We start from the raw sequence: 17,625 nt of genomic DNA on the forward strand, positions 1-17,625 counted from the left end.
AACTCAAGCTGGACGAAAGACTTAAATCTAAGACCTGACACCATAAAAATTCTAGAAGATAACATCAGAAAAACACTTCTAGATGTTGGCTTAAGCAAAGAGCTCATGACCAAGAACCCAAAAGCAAATGCAACAAAAACCAAAAATAAGTAGATGGGACCTAATTAAACTAAAAAGCTTCCACACAGCAAAAGAAAAAATCAGCATAATGAACAGACAACCTACAGAGTGGGAGAAAAATATTCTTAAACTACATATCTAACAAAGGACTAATATCCAGAATCTAGAAGGAACTCAATCAGCAAGAAAAAACAACAACAACAAAAAAAAACACCCAAATAATTCCATCAAAAAGTGGGCTAAGGACGTGAATAGACAATTCTCAAAGAAGATTTACAAATCACCAACAAACATTAAAAAAAATACTCAGTATCACTAATTATCAGGGAAATGTAAATTAGAACCACAATAAGATACCACCTTAACTCCTGCAAGAATGGCCATAATTTTAAAATTAAAAAAAAAATAGATGTTGGCATGGATGTGGTGAAAAGGGAACACCTTTACAGTTCTGGTGGGAATGTAAACTAGTACAATCACTATGGAAAACAGTGTGGAGATTCCTTAAAGAACTAAAAGTAGAATTACCATTTGATCCAGCAATCCCACTATTGGTTATGTACTCAGAGGAAAATAAGTCATTTTATGAAAAAGACCCTTGCACATGCATGTTTATAGCAGCATAGTTCACAATTACAAAAAATATGGAACCAGCTTAAATGCCCCTCAACCAATGAGTGATTAAAGAAAATGTGATGTATTTCCACCATGGAATACTACTCAGTCATAAAAAGGAATGAAATAATGGCATTCACAGCAACCTGGATGGAATTGGAATTCTAAGTGACATAACTCAGGAATGGAAAACCAAGCATCGTATGTTCTCATTTATAAATGGGAGCTAAGCTATTAAGACACAAAGGCGTAAGAATGATATAATGGACTTTGGGGACTTGGGGAGAAGGGTGGGAGGGATAAAAGACTACATGCTGGGTACAGTGTACACTGCTCGAATGATGGGTGCATCAAAATCTCAGAAATCACCACTAAAGAACTTATCCATGTAACAAAAAACTGCCCGTTCCCCAAAAACTATTGAAATAAAATAAAATAACGACAGATGGGGGCAAAGAAACAGGACTCTTAGTGAACAAGGAGAGAGAAACAGAGAAGGAAAGATAAACTAGGAAGAACAATGAACTCTGAGAAAGAAGATCAGAAAGACAAAATGTGCCCGTGAGAGCCATAGAGGACAGATTGCCAGAGACTAGGACAGGCCAACTACATACCTTATGTCTGTTGTCCCTGCTTCATCGCCTGGGGGTAGATAAGGACAGCATGAAAGCCCACACATAACCAGGACATCTTGGAAAACTTTCCTGTCTTAGCTCAGGACAGTCCCTGTGATAGGAGACAAAATATCCCAGAGAGCAACTACAAACTAGTTTCTTGCCCTTAGGTGAGCAGCTTAGCTGCTCTTGCCTCAGTTTTCCCAGTGGGAAAGTGGGTACAATTCTTTTTTTTTTTTTTTTTTTTTGAGACGGAGTCTCGCTCTATCGCCCAGGCTGGAGTGCAGTGGCCGGATCTCAGCTCACTGCAAGCTCCGCCTCCCGGGTTTACGCCATTCTCCTGACTCAGCCTCCCGAGTAGCTGGGACTACAGGCGCCCGCCACCTCGCCCGGCTAGTTTTTTGTATTTTTTAGTAGAGACGGGTTTTCACCGTGTTAGCCAAGATGGTCTCGATTTCCTGACCTTGTGATCCGCCCTTCTCGGCCTCCCAAAGTGCTGGGATTACAGGCTTGAGCCACCGCGCCCGGCCAAGTGGGTACAATTCTTACTTTGGAGGCGTATTGAGATCATACCGTGTTAAGAGGGGTACACGAAAAAAACGTAAATATCTCATACTTGTAGCAATTTTTCTTTTAAATAATTCAGAGCTCATAGAGGAATTCATAATGGAAATCACAACATACTTAGAACAGTAACGAGAAACTATACCAAGACTCAAGGGATAAAAAGTCACTTGTTTCATCAATTATGCCAAATTAACAGATTAGTTTATTTGTTTGTTTGTTCACACTTTGATTCTTTTACTTGAAACATGATAGCTAATAGATACACTACTCCTTTTAGCTCTTTTTAGGGAATGTTTATCAAAAGTGAATTAATCACTTTCAGTGATGTCCTTTGTATAGGAATCAATTATGTTTCCTTGAAAAAATTTTAATTTGTCAACAGACTTTCACAGAGTAGCAACCATCAGTTAGTTTAGAGGCAAGACTAAATATGAGAGCAGAGGGCAGAAAATAAATACATAAGCAAAAGGGGTAATATCAGTTTTCTGGTTATTTTTGACATGGGCAGGCCTTTAAAAATCTCACTTACTTCTTCTCTATCTTCTGTAGACCTACACTCTATTGTACTATATATTTATTGCTCCTGACTCGGATTACCTATCTTACCAGATCAAATTAATATAAACAAGTCAGGACAAAGAAGTTGGGCACACAGAAGTTAGGGATGTGTGGATGGGATTAAGACTAGAATTCTTCCTAAATGAGTAAATTGCACTCCAACATTTCATAACTAAATCTTTTAATATAGATGTTTGCAAGGGATGAAATGTATAAAATAGTAAAGGAGTCTCTGACAGGGAAATCTTGGAGTCCCTGTTCTAGACTATTATTTCTTGTTGGTAATTAAAAAAATATTTTTTTCCCCTTAGAGAATCTGCTTTTAAAATAGTAATGAGCTAATTTGATAAAATAATGTGTACTAATTCACAGAAGTGTTCTTCCTGGTTGAATGTACTTACATGTGCTTGTAAATATTACCTTCAGAAGTCAATGCTTTCATCTAAAGAAGTGTCTGTAAGAGCAGGAAACTCATGCATTTGGCAAAATTATTTGGGGACAGTTGTAAGCCACTGGTTACCTGCAGAGTTTCCCCACCCCAGAAACTCCAGCATCGTCTCTTTTGTCAGCCTATCCAGCTGACTCTTTACTAAAACCACCTATGTCAACATTTTGAAGAATGGCTTAATTATTAATATATATGCACATTATCTGCAAAATCCCCAATCAACCTGAGAAATAGTAAGATTTTTACTACTTACTTAGTCCAAATATACTGCTTCACAATCCTTTTCCCAGATTTCAGTCCCAGACCCCAGAGTCAGTTTTAATCTTATTTATTTACTTTCTCTATCTCTGTCTTTGAAATTCTCAGACATGGACCCCAACTCCTGCTCCTCCTACAAGCCCTACTGGCTACCTTGGCCCACTCCAAGTCCTAAGGCAATTCACCTCAAACCTCTGGTGATAGTTAGAATTTTCTTGCAAATTCGGGTGCTTTTTGCATAATTTGAGAGGTTTGTGAAAATTCAAACCTAAAGTCTTCTTCTTTGCCAGTGCATTAAGACCTGAAGCTCCCCACAGCCATCCCTGGATAGATGCTCTCCCTACCTCACCTGCCCAACTTGGCCAGGTCACAGTTTGATTTCCGCCATAGCAAGTTGGTTTGTGTCATGGGATCTGCCCCTAAGTTTCACCCAATCCCTTCTCCACCCATGACCAAACCTGCCTGTTATTTTGTCTTGCTCAGTCCTTTTCCTTGGCCTTGGAGTTCTGCCTGCTACCTCCTCCAACACCTGAGGTTATGATACAAATGACTGGATCTCCTGAATATGAGTAGCCCACACACTTGACACCCACCTGGACCCTTGACACAGTCCCACTTCTGAATGGAGGCCTCCAGAATTGTGTTTCTGACTATGTTGTCTTTGAACTTAGTCTTGGGTTCCCAACTTCCTCCTTAAATGCGGCTCTGCAGGATTATCCTCCACCTCCTCCACCTGAAGTCCCAATCCACATCCTGGTTGCATTCTCTTTCTTCTCTTTTTCCTGTTCTTGGAAACAACCCACAATGCCTTGCATTGAAGGAAAACCAAAATATGGTTTAAATGCTGTATGAACTTCCACAGAAGGAAAATGCCAGACACCTGTTTTGCCTCTTTTACTGACTGTGAAATGATGCTCTGTATTTCATGGTTCTCCTGACTAAGGACTGTTCCAAAGTGCCTAGGACACAACCTACAAGTTTTTGACATTTTTAAAGCCATATGCTTTATATTCCTTTCTCCTGGATTTTCCCAGTTTGGGCTGTGTGTCTCCATGGTTGACCTGTCATGCACACAGACTGAGAAAAGGGAGATATTTAACAAGGAATTATAAGAGCTATTTGAAAGATCTGCTGGTCTTCATTTGGTTTCTCACTAAATGCTCCCATTCACGGGCACAGTAAATGTTCATTCTGAAATTCTCAAAAAGAGCAAAACAAAGTCAATTACCTCTTCTAATATGTATGGAAAACTACTGTAGATAATAAAGGAACGAACCATAAGAAGCACAGTGCTGAAAGCCAAGCACAGTAGTGCATGTCTATAGTCCCAGTTACTCGGGAGGTTGAGGCAGGAGGATCACTTGAACCCAGGAGTTAGAGGCTGTAGTGCACTATGATTGCACCTGTGAATAGCCACTGCACTTCAGCCTGGGTGACATAGTGAGACCCTATCTCTTAAAAAAAGAGAGAGAGAGAGACAGAGACAGAGAGAAATTCTAGGATTATGAGAATCATGTCACTGCACAAAGCACTTTGAAATAGCAATGACAATAATAGCAGCCTCCCTGGATTTATCACTCCAGGTCCAGGGCATTCTGCTACATGTCCTTTGCTGTGGCCCCATGAGATGGGTACTTTATAGCAGAGGAGCTTTAGTCACTACACCCCACCATCTGTCCTATGGCCCCAAGTTTTTGTTTTAATTTTTAGTTTTCTGTTAATAGAGCTCAGTTAAAAGAATAAAAAACCAAAACCAGCCAACAAAAGGCGTGAGTGTTGTAGAAAAAGCGGAGAAAACTCAAAGGTTTCACCCATTTGTACCTTACTGTGATCTTGGAGCTTCTCCCTCCGGACTTCTTGGCCACATTTTTCACAGTGAACTTTTCCAAATGCTTCAGTTGAAAGTGATACTTCAGAGCCACGCAGCTGACAAAATCACTCTCACAGCGCTCCCAGTTACAGGATTGAAGAGCCCATGTTCTTGCTCAGTGAAGTATTGGATTTAGATCCTGTTGATGACAAAAACGGAAACATGAGTCCTTTGAGGAAGCTCTAGTTCCTCATAGTTAGCTAAAATAAAGATATTATTTCTAGTGTGTTCATTTGTTCTCCCTCACATTAGTGTTTTCTAAGAAACGTATCTCTCTGTAAAATCAAATACAACATCGTGAAAGTATCCATGTAGATCAGCTGCTTGTAACTTGGGTCTATAAGCATTAGAGAGGCTGAAAACCCCTAAAAACAAATACAAAATTGTCTAAGTATATATATGCATTTTTCTAAAAAGAGTTTCAAATAGATCTGTGATCCAAGAGATGCTAAAAACTACTGATTTAGGTATTTCCTCTATTCATGGGACTCTCTGAGAGCCATGGATTCCTCCAATTTTTACCATCCAGTGAATTCTCATATTTGAGAAAATTATCATGAATGATGATTTCTGTATTTTGAATCATTCTCTGGATTTTTTAAAATGTAAAAGAGAAAGAAAGTAAGAACCAGAAGTTTATACCAAGAGACATGGTCTAGAAGAGGATGTTGGTGGTTCTAATCTCTAGCTGACTGCTTCTGAAACTGTATATTTATTTTGGTGGTTGTTGTCATGCAGCTCTGCTTGCATTTGTGATAACTTATCTGAAGCTTAGAGCTCCTTCCTCAGAGTTAAGGATTATGGGATTTGTTGTTAGCACTTTTGTAGCAACTGATTAGATCCAACTTTTCTAACTGCCCCAAAAAGTGTGTATTAATTTTGCATTTGCCGCTGTAACAAATTACCATAAATTTAGTGACTTAAACACACAAAATCATTATCTTATCGTTCTGTAGGTCAGAAGTCTGCCATGGATCTTACTGGGTTAAAATCAAAGCCTTGTGCTGTATATCTTTCTGTAGGTGCTGGGTAGGACCCCCTCACGCTTTTTCCCACTTCTAGAGGCTGCTGCATTCCTTGGCTAGTGGTCCCCTTCCTCCATCTTCTAAGCCAGCAAAAGCTCTTGAAGTCCTGCTCAGGTTGCATCACTCTGATCTTTTCTACCTCTATCTTCCACTTTCAAGGACCTTTGTGACCCATAGGACCCAACTGAATAATCTATGATAATCTCCCTGTTTTATCTGCAAACTTAATTCTCTTTTGCCATGTCAGGTAGCAAATTCATAGGTTCCAGGGATTAGGACATGGACATCTTTGAGGGAGGAGGGATTATTTTGCCTACCACCTTGTAATTCTAAACAATCAGAAATAGAAATGAACCCAAAATGTGTCTGAGTAAAACAGAAGAAAGGCAAACTGTTTCTACTCTCTGCAAATGCTTCTGTGTGTAATTGGTTTTGGAGTCTTTGTCAAACAAATTAGAGCTGCTAGATGATCTTATTAAGGACATGCACTCTTCACTGAGGTGTGGTACAGTTTTTCAACTACGGGCCCTGTCACATCAGAAAGATGTGAAATCAAGCTAGTGGTTTGTGACCATGCCTAAAAGTGTCTGCTTACTCCTCCTGTTCCCAGCCACTAAGATCATGTATATCACTGTTCCCAAACTGGATCCCACAGGAGGACACAGGTTGACACATGCCATAAACGAGTTCTTTATGCACTGATTCAAAGAGTTGTGGGATTTTTAAGCTGAAACATCCTCCTCCAGCCTTCTTTCCTATCCACTTCATCATTTTCACAGATAAGTATTTAGGGACAAGCATTTTTGTTTGTAAGGAATAGGAGCCCACTGAATGGAAAAATGGGTTTTATTGGAAGAGCTTCAGGAATCCTGAAAAATCCAAGAATAGGAAGCATACCTAGACCTCAAGGCCATTCCTGTTCCTACCAAATTGCCTGGCACAAGTGAATACTCAATAAGCTTTGGTCCAATAAATGGAGCAATGGGTGGGCAAATGAAGGAAGAGAAAATAATCAAGAATCAAGGTAGATTCTCTCACTAACTCTAGATTTGGCTCATAATCTTACATCTCTGCTTATATGTGTCTGCTTCACTTGTCTATTTCCGCATGGATGTGTGGAGCTACTCACAATGGTGCCTTTGTAGGATGACCAACCATCCAGTTTGCCTGGAGCTGAGAGGAGTTCCTGGAATGCAGGACTTTCAGTGGTAAAGCCAGGAACGTCTCAGACAATCCAGCATTGCCTTACCCTAGTATAGCCTCAGAGGGCACCTAACAAGTCAGCTTCATAAATCCAGCACCTTTGAGTTAATGCATCAAGTCCCTCTATAAGACAATGTCATGATATTTGCAAAATTTATTGGCTCAGCCCAAACTGTGATATGTATCCCGTGCATCAGGTTTTCATCCCTGGTTCAGTCACATGACCTATCCACAATTCTATGTACCAAGTTCTCCATGTACCAAAGGGGTGTTGAGGCAATGTTGGGCATGTGTAGACCTAGTACATCATTCAGAGGTTTCCAGCAAAAGCTTCCTGTCCATGATCAGGATGGCAGGGCAAAGGAATGAGGAGAATGTTGAGATTGTTAGATTTCCTCAGTGAGATTTCTCTCCTTCCTTTCCTTCTTCCTCCTTTGTTTGTCTCCCTTCATTACTGATTCACTTTTCTACTGTATTTGATGACAACATGCAACAGGTATTTCTATTCTAGTGCAGCAGTGGTTCATGGACCTCTGGTAGCCAAGACTCTTTCAGAGAGAAGCTGGGCTCAAAACTATTTTCCTAGCAATATTAAGATACTCTTTGTCTTTTTAATGACTGTATTGACATTTGTACTGATGGTGAAAAAGTAATGATGGGTGAAACTGTTAGTATCTTAGAATGAATTAAGACAGTGGCAGTAAACCATATTAGCAGTCGTTTCACTCTCCATCAACATGCGGTGGCGGTAACGCTCAACAAACATCCTTTCTTCTCCTCCCTGAAGCTTTAGAACTGAGTAAGCTCAAGTAAGGTCAAATAAGGACAGCGCTATAGAATGGGGTCTTGAAAAGAACAACCAGATGGGTCCAATCATGACAATTCTGTTTTCTCCAGTACCAGGAAAGCAGGCTATTATCTTTCAAGACTGCTACTGAGTTGGGTCGCAGGGAGTGGGTCTAGGGTAAGGTAAAATGTCACAAAACTCATCGTTCTGAGATTCCACTGTTTCTCTTAACACTCCCTGGGTTGCTGCAAGCCTTTGGTTAATTTCTAGTTTTCTGGAAAAAATGGTTCTCACAATTTTTGCCAGATTTTTCCTTGCTTTTTTTATGGAATAGTGAACTTTCAGAGATTCTTACTCTGCCATTTTCACTGACATCACTCTGTAATTACATTTTGAATATTTTCTATAGTGAAATTTGAAAGATAATAAATGTTTGTTTATTGATCATGAACTTTCCTTTTTCTTTTTTTTGAGATGGTGTTTTCACTCTTGTTGCCCAGGCTGGAGTGCAATGGCACGATCTCGGCTCACTATAATCTCTGCCTCCCAGGTTCAACCTATTCTCCCACCTCAGCCTTTCGAGTAGCTGGGATTACAGGCATCTGCCACCACACTTGGTTACTTTTGTGCATTTTTAGTAGAGACAGGTTTTCACCATGTTGGCCAGGCTGTTCTTGAACTCCTGACCTCAGGTCATCTGCCCACCTCGGCCTCCCAAAGTGCTGGGATTACAGGCGTGGGCCACCATGCCCGGCCCTCTTTTTCCTTAAATTATGAAAGCAGCACATACTAGCTATAAACAGTTCAAATAATACAAAATGTTTAAAGTGTTAAGTCCCTTGTTTTGTGTACCTTCTTTACCCTCTGCCTTAATGCTTCCTTCATCTTACTACATCTAACAAGTTATGGAGCACCTGCTACATGACATGTAGCTTGAGGTGGGCAAGTCATTGACTTAGTACCTTGTTTATGTAAAACTGAGTTCTGTTACTATTTGCCCACCTGAGACAGCTTCCCTGGTCGATGGATGAACCAGATTACAGCTTCTGCATTTATGAGAGGAATTCTCATAAAGTCCAATGGCCAGAGAAGATGTTCAAATTCAGGGCCTTCATAAGTGAGATAAATACACCAAACAGGAGTCTCTTTTTAGTAAGAAGAGTTTCACTACTAAGTGCAGTGGCAGAAGCAGGGTCACAATTCCCAAAGCAGGGGTGAGTTTGTCATTCTTGTCTGCATTTGGTGTTGTGCTCAGAATGTACTCTGACTGCCTGAGCAGTCCTGACTACTGAAGAGCAAAGTAGTCCTTTCCTTATGGTCTGTGTTGATTGAAAAAGGGGTGCCATATATATTATTTGGCTAAATTTCTTAAACATGTCTTTTAAATATTCCTTTCCTCCTCCTTCCATCCAGCAGCTCCTGAAATATCTGTCCGTATTCTTCCCTCTCTTCCCACATCCACACACACACACACAAACCATCTATCTATCTATCTATCCCATTCCATTCCATTCCCTTAATTAACCTGCTTTCCTCTAACCCATCCCAGCCACTGGCTGACCTGCATAATGTATCTCTTCTTACCCCCAGGGATGCTTCCTCTCCCCCAGAATGGTCTGCACAGGTGGGCCATTAGTATGTATGGAGCATCACCAAGCTTGGAATCCTAAGATATGAAGCACCTGTTTTAAATGTCATCACCGGCCGGGCGCGGTGGCTCAAGCCTGTAATCCCAGCACTTTGGGAGGCCGAGATGGGCGGATCACGAGGTCAGGAGATCGAGACCATTCTGGCTAACACGGTGAAACCCCATCTCTACTAAAAATACAAAAACTAGCCGGGCGAAGTGGCGGGCGCCTGTAGTCCCAGCTACTCGGGAGGCTGAGGCAGGAGAATGGCGTAAACCCGGGAGGCGGAGCTTGCAGTGAGCTGAGATCCGGTCACTGCACTCCAGCCCGGGCGACAGAGCGAGACTCTGTCTCAAAAAAAAAAAAAAAAAAAAGTCATCACCATGAACAAACACTTGTGGAGACAAGAGCTGCAGAAAATCCCACAGGGAATGTTTGCCAAACTGCCTTCTCCACGAAGTCCAGGGCCTAATACTCTCAAATACTCATCCCTCTTATTAGGTGAGACTGGTCTGAAATGCACATTCTATGTTTTTCTGCCAATTACTTGCAGAACTGGTCTAGAAAGGAGTGAAATAGGAAATGTTCCTGGAGCAGTTATAAGACTGAGGCTAGCTGCAGTTCTCTTTCGTACACTAGGGTAATGCCACTCAAAACTACTTTTCATAGCAAACCAACAGTCAGTACATCAGCCTCATTATGGGTTGACCAGGCTCCTGTGCTAACTCAGGACAACCATTTTTAAGTCAAACAAGAAACACCTTTGAGGACCAGCACTCCTCTGCCTTCCCCGCTAGTACCCTTGTCTCACAGACCCTAGGGAAGATTCCTTGCCTACAGAGACCTGGGATAGTGTTTTCACCCTGGAAGGCATTCAGCTGCCCTGGGAAAGCACCACCTTCCACATCTCCTGTTGGAGCCAGTCTTACTGAAAACAGCTCAACTTCCTTCCTGGTCATCCTGGCCAGTGGAAATTTCTAGGCTATCTAAATCAGACCACAGATCAGCTCAGCCACTTTACAGGAAGGTGCAGGATACCGTTTAGAGTTAACCGTTCATTTCAAACTACAAAGGGGAAAACTTTCATTCTAGGCCACTTCACTGGAAACTATGCTTTTTTAAAGCACCCTTTCACAAGAAGCACATTTCCCAGGATTTCTTCAATTTCATCTGAATTTCTCTTCTTTTCCATGTGAGTCTGGAAGTTTCCACGAGTGCTGTGTGGACTCTAAGCTGTTTGAGGACAGACAAGCCTCCCCGTCTATTCCTGGTCACTCCTGGTGAGCACCGGGCAAGGACAGAAGCCACCAGAGTTCCCCCCAACCAGCCCACACCAGTCCAGCTGAAACTGCAGCCCAGGCACATTCTAAAAGACTTGAGCAGACTGCTCTTAAGGCAAGGACCCTGGAGAGGTCAAAGATCAGAATTCCTGCTCTGATTACTGAGGCTAGAGGGCAGTCATTGAAATAACTGAGGCGGGTGCCTGTCATGAAGAAGTCAATCAGGCAAACAGTGCCATTTCCTGTGTGGCACATTTAATTGATTATGCTCTGGAACTTCACCTAGGGGCTTTCCACTCCAGGCAGCCACAGACCCTCCTTTTATTGAAGTTTAGGTGTTAAGTCAAGACTCCCTGCATTACAAGTCTATCTTGAAACACTCTCTTTATTCTTAGCCACACAGAGGAACTCAGACAAGAAAGCACTCTTACAACTCAGGTTGAGGAGAGCCAAGCTCATTTATTGCTAATTAGAATTTAGGAGAAACCTGGAGTGAAACTGAAACAGGCAATTAATTTCCCACCTCCTGTCATTCACTTGGAACACCCGCAGGAATGTATACCTGTGTGGTTACTCAGTGTGGATCAAAAGCACCTCTGGTTCCCAATAAGCGACACAGGGCATTCAACGTGGTACTTAAGCAGCGGTGAGAGGTCTCCACTTCTCACATTCCTCTGCACACTCCAATGAACAGAGGGAGACTTCTGGCTGAGGAATGCGAGTCCCCCAGACTTGCCCCACTCAAGATGGTGTCCTGCCATTGAACAGGCTACACCACCACGTTTCACAGCTTGAAACCTCCCCTGGCAACACCCTTCACTTCTGTTCCACATGAACCCCAATGCCCTCGACTGTCTGCCACCCACCACGCAGGCCGTGTTATAAAACCCAGGTGGCAATTCCCCGCCCTGAGCCAGCTGTGCACATTAGAGTCAAGTCTCGGGTACCCACGAGCTCAGGGCCTGATGCATAGTGGACAGATCACAATATTTGTTGAATAAATGATCCATAAAAATATTTTTAAAGTATGCCTTGGCTTTCCTCTTCCACCAGTTCAATTTATGGCTGCTTTCTCTTGCACCAAGTCTGGATGGGGTCAGATAGAAGTCAATTATCTATTAGTCTGGAAAAACATAGGAAGAAAAATCTGTTGCCAATCTACAGAGGCAGATAAAGATTTCTAAGAACATTTGTTTGAAATAAATAGTTGATAAGCTGCTTGCTTGTGGGAAGGGGTGAGACTCCACGGAGCATGTCCAAATAGCAAAAGGCCGCCAAACCTTGGGGCCAGCTGCTCACTATAGGCCATTAGTTTTGTGGAGCTTTTGATGTGCTTGGAGTGAGGCGTCAGCAAGGCCTGGGTGTGTGTGTGTGTGTAATTTGGGTGAGGAGCACACAAAAAGATCCCCCCAGAAATGGCAAGGTAAAGGAGAAGCTCTGGAGAACAGAAATATAAGTGAGGATGACACTGTTAAGGCATGTGAGAGTAACTTCCCTCCTAGACTCTCCTCTGGGTAGTATCTTGGAGAAAACCTATATTGCTCAGCAATGCTTTGGCTTTAGTGCATTTTGTGGAAAGGAATCCTGAAGAGGTGCTAAGTTCCAAGTCTAGGTTTGCTCAAGGCTGGAAAGAAACTACAGACATGCATGCAGGGCAGAAGAGGGCCAACTGCGTTCAGGTTGTCTCCTCCATAAAGCAAGTGAAATCAATGGTTTTTAAATTGTTTAATATTGCCTCTTTTCCCATGCCTGTAGACTTCTTGAAGTTCCTGTCCTTGTGGCAACAGGAGGTCTGTTGAAAAATAGGAAAGAGGCTGGGCGTGGTGGCTCAGGCCTGTAATCCCAGCACTTTGGGAGGCTGAGGTGGGAGGATCACTTGAGTTCAGGAGTTCAAGACCAGCTTTGGCAGCATAGAGAGACCGCTGTCTTTATACAAAATTTTAAAAAGTTAGCCAGGCATGGTGGCACACACCTGTGGTCCCAGCTACTTGGGAGGCTGAGATGGGAGAATAGTTTGAGCCCAGGAGGTTGACACTGCAGTGAGCCATTATCGTGCCATTACACCCCAGCCTGGGTGGCAGAGTGAGACCCTGTCTCAAAGGAAAAAAAAAAAAGGATGTCAGTCTACTCTCAAAGTCTAGGATTCTGTGGCTGAGGACAGAAGGCCCATCTCGTGCTGATTTCAAACTACACTCATGCGTTGTTTGCTGATTTCATCATGGTGCAAACAACACAAATCTTGGTGGTTTAGACTACTATACACCTAGGCGATATGGTATAGCCTATTGCTTCGCTCCTAGGCTACAAACCTGTATAGCATGTGACTGTACTGAATACCACAGGCAATTATAACACAATGGTATTTGTGCATCTAAATACATGTAAACATAGAAAAGGTACGGTAAAAACAGTGTTAGGAAGATTTTTAAAATGGTGCAGCTGTGTAGAAAACTTACCATGCATGGAGCCTGCAGGACTGGAAGTTGCTCTGCGTGAGTGAGTGAGTGAGTGAATGTGAAGGCCTAGGACATTACTGTACCCTACTGTAGCCTTTATAAACATTGTACACTTAGGCTACACTAAGTTTATAAAATAATTTTTCTTTCTTCAATAATAAATTAACCTTAGCTTGATGTAAACTTTTTAATCGTTTAAAATGTTTTAACTTTTGATTCATTTGTAATAACAGTTTAAACACAAACACATCGTACAGTTGCACAAAATAATTTTCTTTATATCTTATTCTATAAGTTTTATATTAAAAATTTTTAATTTATTTTTTAACTGTTTTTGTTAAAAACTAAGACAAAACCAAACACATTAGCCTTGGCCTACACGGGGTTAGGATCATCAAGATGTCACAAGGCAATGGGAATTTTTCAGCTCTATTATAGTGGGACCATCATCGTGGCACATGACTGACTGTACTTTAGGAAAATGGTTCATTTTCACTTTCTACCTGTAGTTGGTGAAGCTTAATATTTATGTTCTGCCATTGTGGCAGTTGTTACTTTACCAACGCTAACCACCCTCCCTCCTTCCTGAGATTCCCTTTGGTGGTGAAGGAGTATCTGAACTTTCTGACATTAGTATCTTCTACTTGAGAGATTACTTCAATGTAATTCACTTCATTTAAACATTCAAAAAAAAACCACGCTACTCTTTTGAGATCATGTTATTTGAACCATTCACGGCATCATTAAATGTAAAAGTGAAAACATTAGGATAGTTTCATTTAGCTCTGCACTCAACAATAATGAAACACCTCTTTCAACAGCAAATTCTAATACTCTCTTCTCCAAAGAAGCAGTATCCCGCAGGCAATTGCACATCATTTGTCTCAAAAATGATGCATATAAACTGTCTGTTTCTAATCTAAAAACATATACAAAATTAACATACAATGTTATATCATGTGGGATTTTAGCTCAAGCATAACTTCTAATGCCCTTAATCTGTAAAAGGAGGAAATTTAGACTAGGTCATGTGAAGGAAGTTTTCCTTCTAGCACTAGTAATCCGAGGTCCTAAAATATTTGGCCAATTTCTCTCCATCATGCCCTCTAATGCATAAGTTGCAAACAATTTTTTTTCTAGCTAGAATGGAGACTTAGGCATGCTTGATTCATTTGCATACTTAGGCAACTAAACTGAGAGAAGGAAATGAGTATTTGTGGAGTACCTAGGAAGCACCAGGTGTATTTTCCTACATACCTGTTCTTCATGTTATTACTGCATAGATTTGCTTTGCAGATTAGTCAAGAGTCAGGATTTTGTTTTGTATCTACTTTTAATTAACCAAATTCAGCGACAGCCAGAATTAACTTCAGTAGTGAAACCTATATAACTCCACGTTTTTCCTAATATAATGCCTCTCAAATAAAATCTTTGCATATTTAAGGCTTAAATAAAAAGCGTATTAGACTAAAATTATTTCTGTAATTTCCTGACTGGCAAGTTATATAACCTTATTCAATTTTAAAAACTCTTTTCCATCCGTAGCTGAAGATATTAATATCCATACACCTCACTAAGCAGCTGGGAGTTTTAACAATGACAGTTAATACTTACTCTGCCTGGGCCAGGCAATATACTAAACAATTTATAGGTTATTTTATTTAATGCTAACAGCCCTGCAAGGTAGGTAGGTAGGCAGTATCTCAGTTTTATAAATGGAGGAAACTGAGGCAAGCAGGAATTAGTAACAACTCTCTAAGTGGAAAATGATTGAACCAGAAATCAATTCTAGTTCTGATTGATACCAGCCTAATTATTTCATAGCCTTTCAAGTATTTAAATTTCTTGAAATTATTACCTTTTGTTATGTGATAATAGTAATATTCCAATAATTTTGCTCAAGTTAAAAATTACAGAGATCTTTGGGTCCTACACGCAGGATTGAACATGGGCTGCCCTATGGGTTTAGTGGCTGTTTATGTCTTCATTTTATTTTTCTCAAAGATCTCTCATTCTAGTTCATATATCTGGAAGCCTAAGAAATTCTCAATTCTCCCTCAAGGATCCTCATGCAGATAGAATCAAGAAGCTCCTTTTGTAGACCTGACCAGGAATGTAACTGTGGCAGTGTGCCTCTAAAAAGGTGCACTCATACTCCTACTTATATGTGAATCAACACAAGGGATATTTCCCTGATAACATCCAGTGTCTCACCTTCGAAGTAAGTCAGTGTTCCTTGGTTTCACTGGCATATGACATGTATGACATTTCTCACACTGATTTAGGTACTGTATGACTACTGCATCAGCTGGCTACTTAGGTGACCTGAGTGTTTACAAGAACTGCTTTAGTCCAAACAGTAAATAATGGTCCTGATGGAGCTCCCATGACTGTTACTTAGTTCTCCGCCCTATGCATCCACTCAAAGTTTTAACCCTCACCTCAGGGGACATTTGGCAATGTCTGGAGGAGAGGTTTTAGTTGTCACAACTGGGGACAAAAATTGCTATTGGCAACTAGTTGCAATTGGCATGGGAGGGATGCTGCTAAATGTCCTATGATTCACAGAATAGCCCCCACAACAAAGAATTAGCCACCTCCAAATGTCAAATGTCAACTGAGGTATATGCAATAAAGATACTGGATACTGGTGAAATAAAAAAACTAGCCACAAAAGACAATGAGTACAGGAGCTGCCCCGGTACAGGTCATAACCTAAGAAGAAATACCACTTTATATATACGTTAATCCAAAGAGTCCACACAATATTTGTATTTAAATACTTTTATTTTCATTTCACAAAAAAGCAACAGTGTTTGCAGTTACACATGCCTTTCAGTCAGTGCTGGTCATATGCAAAACAAGTTATCAGAAATATAAAGAAAAATAAGCCTTTTCCCTTTACAAGTAAAACAACACAATTTGCATATACAATATTATATATACATATTTTCAAAATCTTTCACAAAAGACAGATTATGATACAAATTTAGAATTCCACCCACAAGCTCAGACTCAAGGAATTGAAGATCTCTATAGGTGTTTAAATATAAAAATGTAATACCTTTACAAGTTTCCAAGTGACTACTTTCCAAAGTATTTGAAAGAGGCTATTCTTCACAGCAACATGGAACACTTGGCTTTAATCAAGACAGCTGTAAGACTAAGTTTCGTCTCAATCTGAGTTTGTTGATTAATGCAAATGCTCCAATTATGCCATAATTCTCATTTTATATACACATACATACACAGCGTATTATTGTACTGATGGTTTATAAAGTCCAATCTCTGGAGCATTTCCTTCAGCTAAGCCATGACCTTTACTTCCTTTGAAGTATTTTAAGTTAAGAACTGTTCAGAAATATCACTAATGACTACCATGACTAACTCCGAAAAGGTGCCCTTTTTTCTTTTACTTCTGATCAAATTTAAATGTGTCATGAATCAACTTAGTTTTTTCTATGGCAGCAGGTATAAGTAATAGCAAAGTATAGGCTTTTTCAACACTAGAACCTGAGAGTTTGATATACAGTATATAACATTTTTTTGAAAATTTTCTAGGAGTTCTATCATTCAATATTTCCAAAACAGTAATATGGCAAATCTTCAGCATGGAGTAGTAGTGTCAGAAATGGGAAAACAAACAATGCTAAGAGACTTGAAGGAAGGGAAGAGAGCAGAGAGGGAGGTGGGGAGGATGTGTGCATATGCATTTTCTCTGATGCAGACAAATGTGGAGTTTTAACATTTACCATATGGTAGATGAAGAGACAGTGTGATGTAAGAATGCTTAAAGTGAACATACAGTTCTGGATACATGATATGCACACAAAATACAAGGCTAATGAGGCAGCAATGGCTTAAATTTCTGAATGCCAGTGAAGAAAAACACCTAACAGTGTAGGCACTAAAGACAAAAAGGAAAGCACACAATGGAGAACAGCGGAGAAAGATGCAGTCACACAAAATAACTCTGGGTAGGAAAGGGCTAACTTGTCTTGCCACATGTGGGGGATGAAAGATAGAAAATTCCTTTTAGATTTAGTCTTGGGGCTCATGTTCTATTCATCGGAGCCATGTCAATAACTCAAAAGGGTCACTCCAACAAACAATTTCTACCAGGTACACAAGCTATGCAATTGATGGAATCATAACAGACTTCTATAGATGAACCACAAGTCCAGGCCTCAAGAATA

General features: G+C 40.6%; 1 long non-coding RNA gene across 1 annotated transcript; it reads right to left on the reverse strand.

Moving 5' to 3' along the window:
• Window positions 1-1,348: 1,348 nt before the first annotated feature.
• Window positions 1,349-5,191, reverse strand: LOC117064427. The gene is made up of 3 exons (XR_004429450.1): window positions 5,002-5,191; window positions 3,774-4,241; window positions 1,349-1,461 (listed from the first exon to the last, which is right to left on the reverse strand). It is a non-coding gene; the product is annotated as an uncharacterized LOC117064427 (long non-coding RNA).
• Window positions 5,192-17,625: the final 12,434 nt, after the last annotated feature.

This window comes from Trachypithecus francoisi, unplaced genomic scaffold (genome assembly GCF_009764315.1).
Source record: "Trachypithecus francoisi isolate TF-2019V2 unplaced genomic scaffold, Tfra_2.0 Lachesis_group2, whole genome shotgun sequence".
Classification (NCBI taxonomy): Eukaryota; Metazoa; Chordata; class Mammalia; order Primates; family Cercopithecidae; genus Trachypithecus; species Trachypithecus francoisi.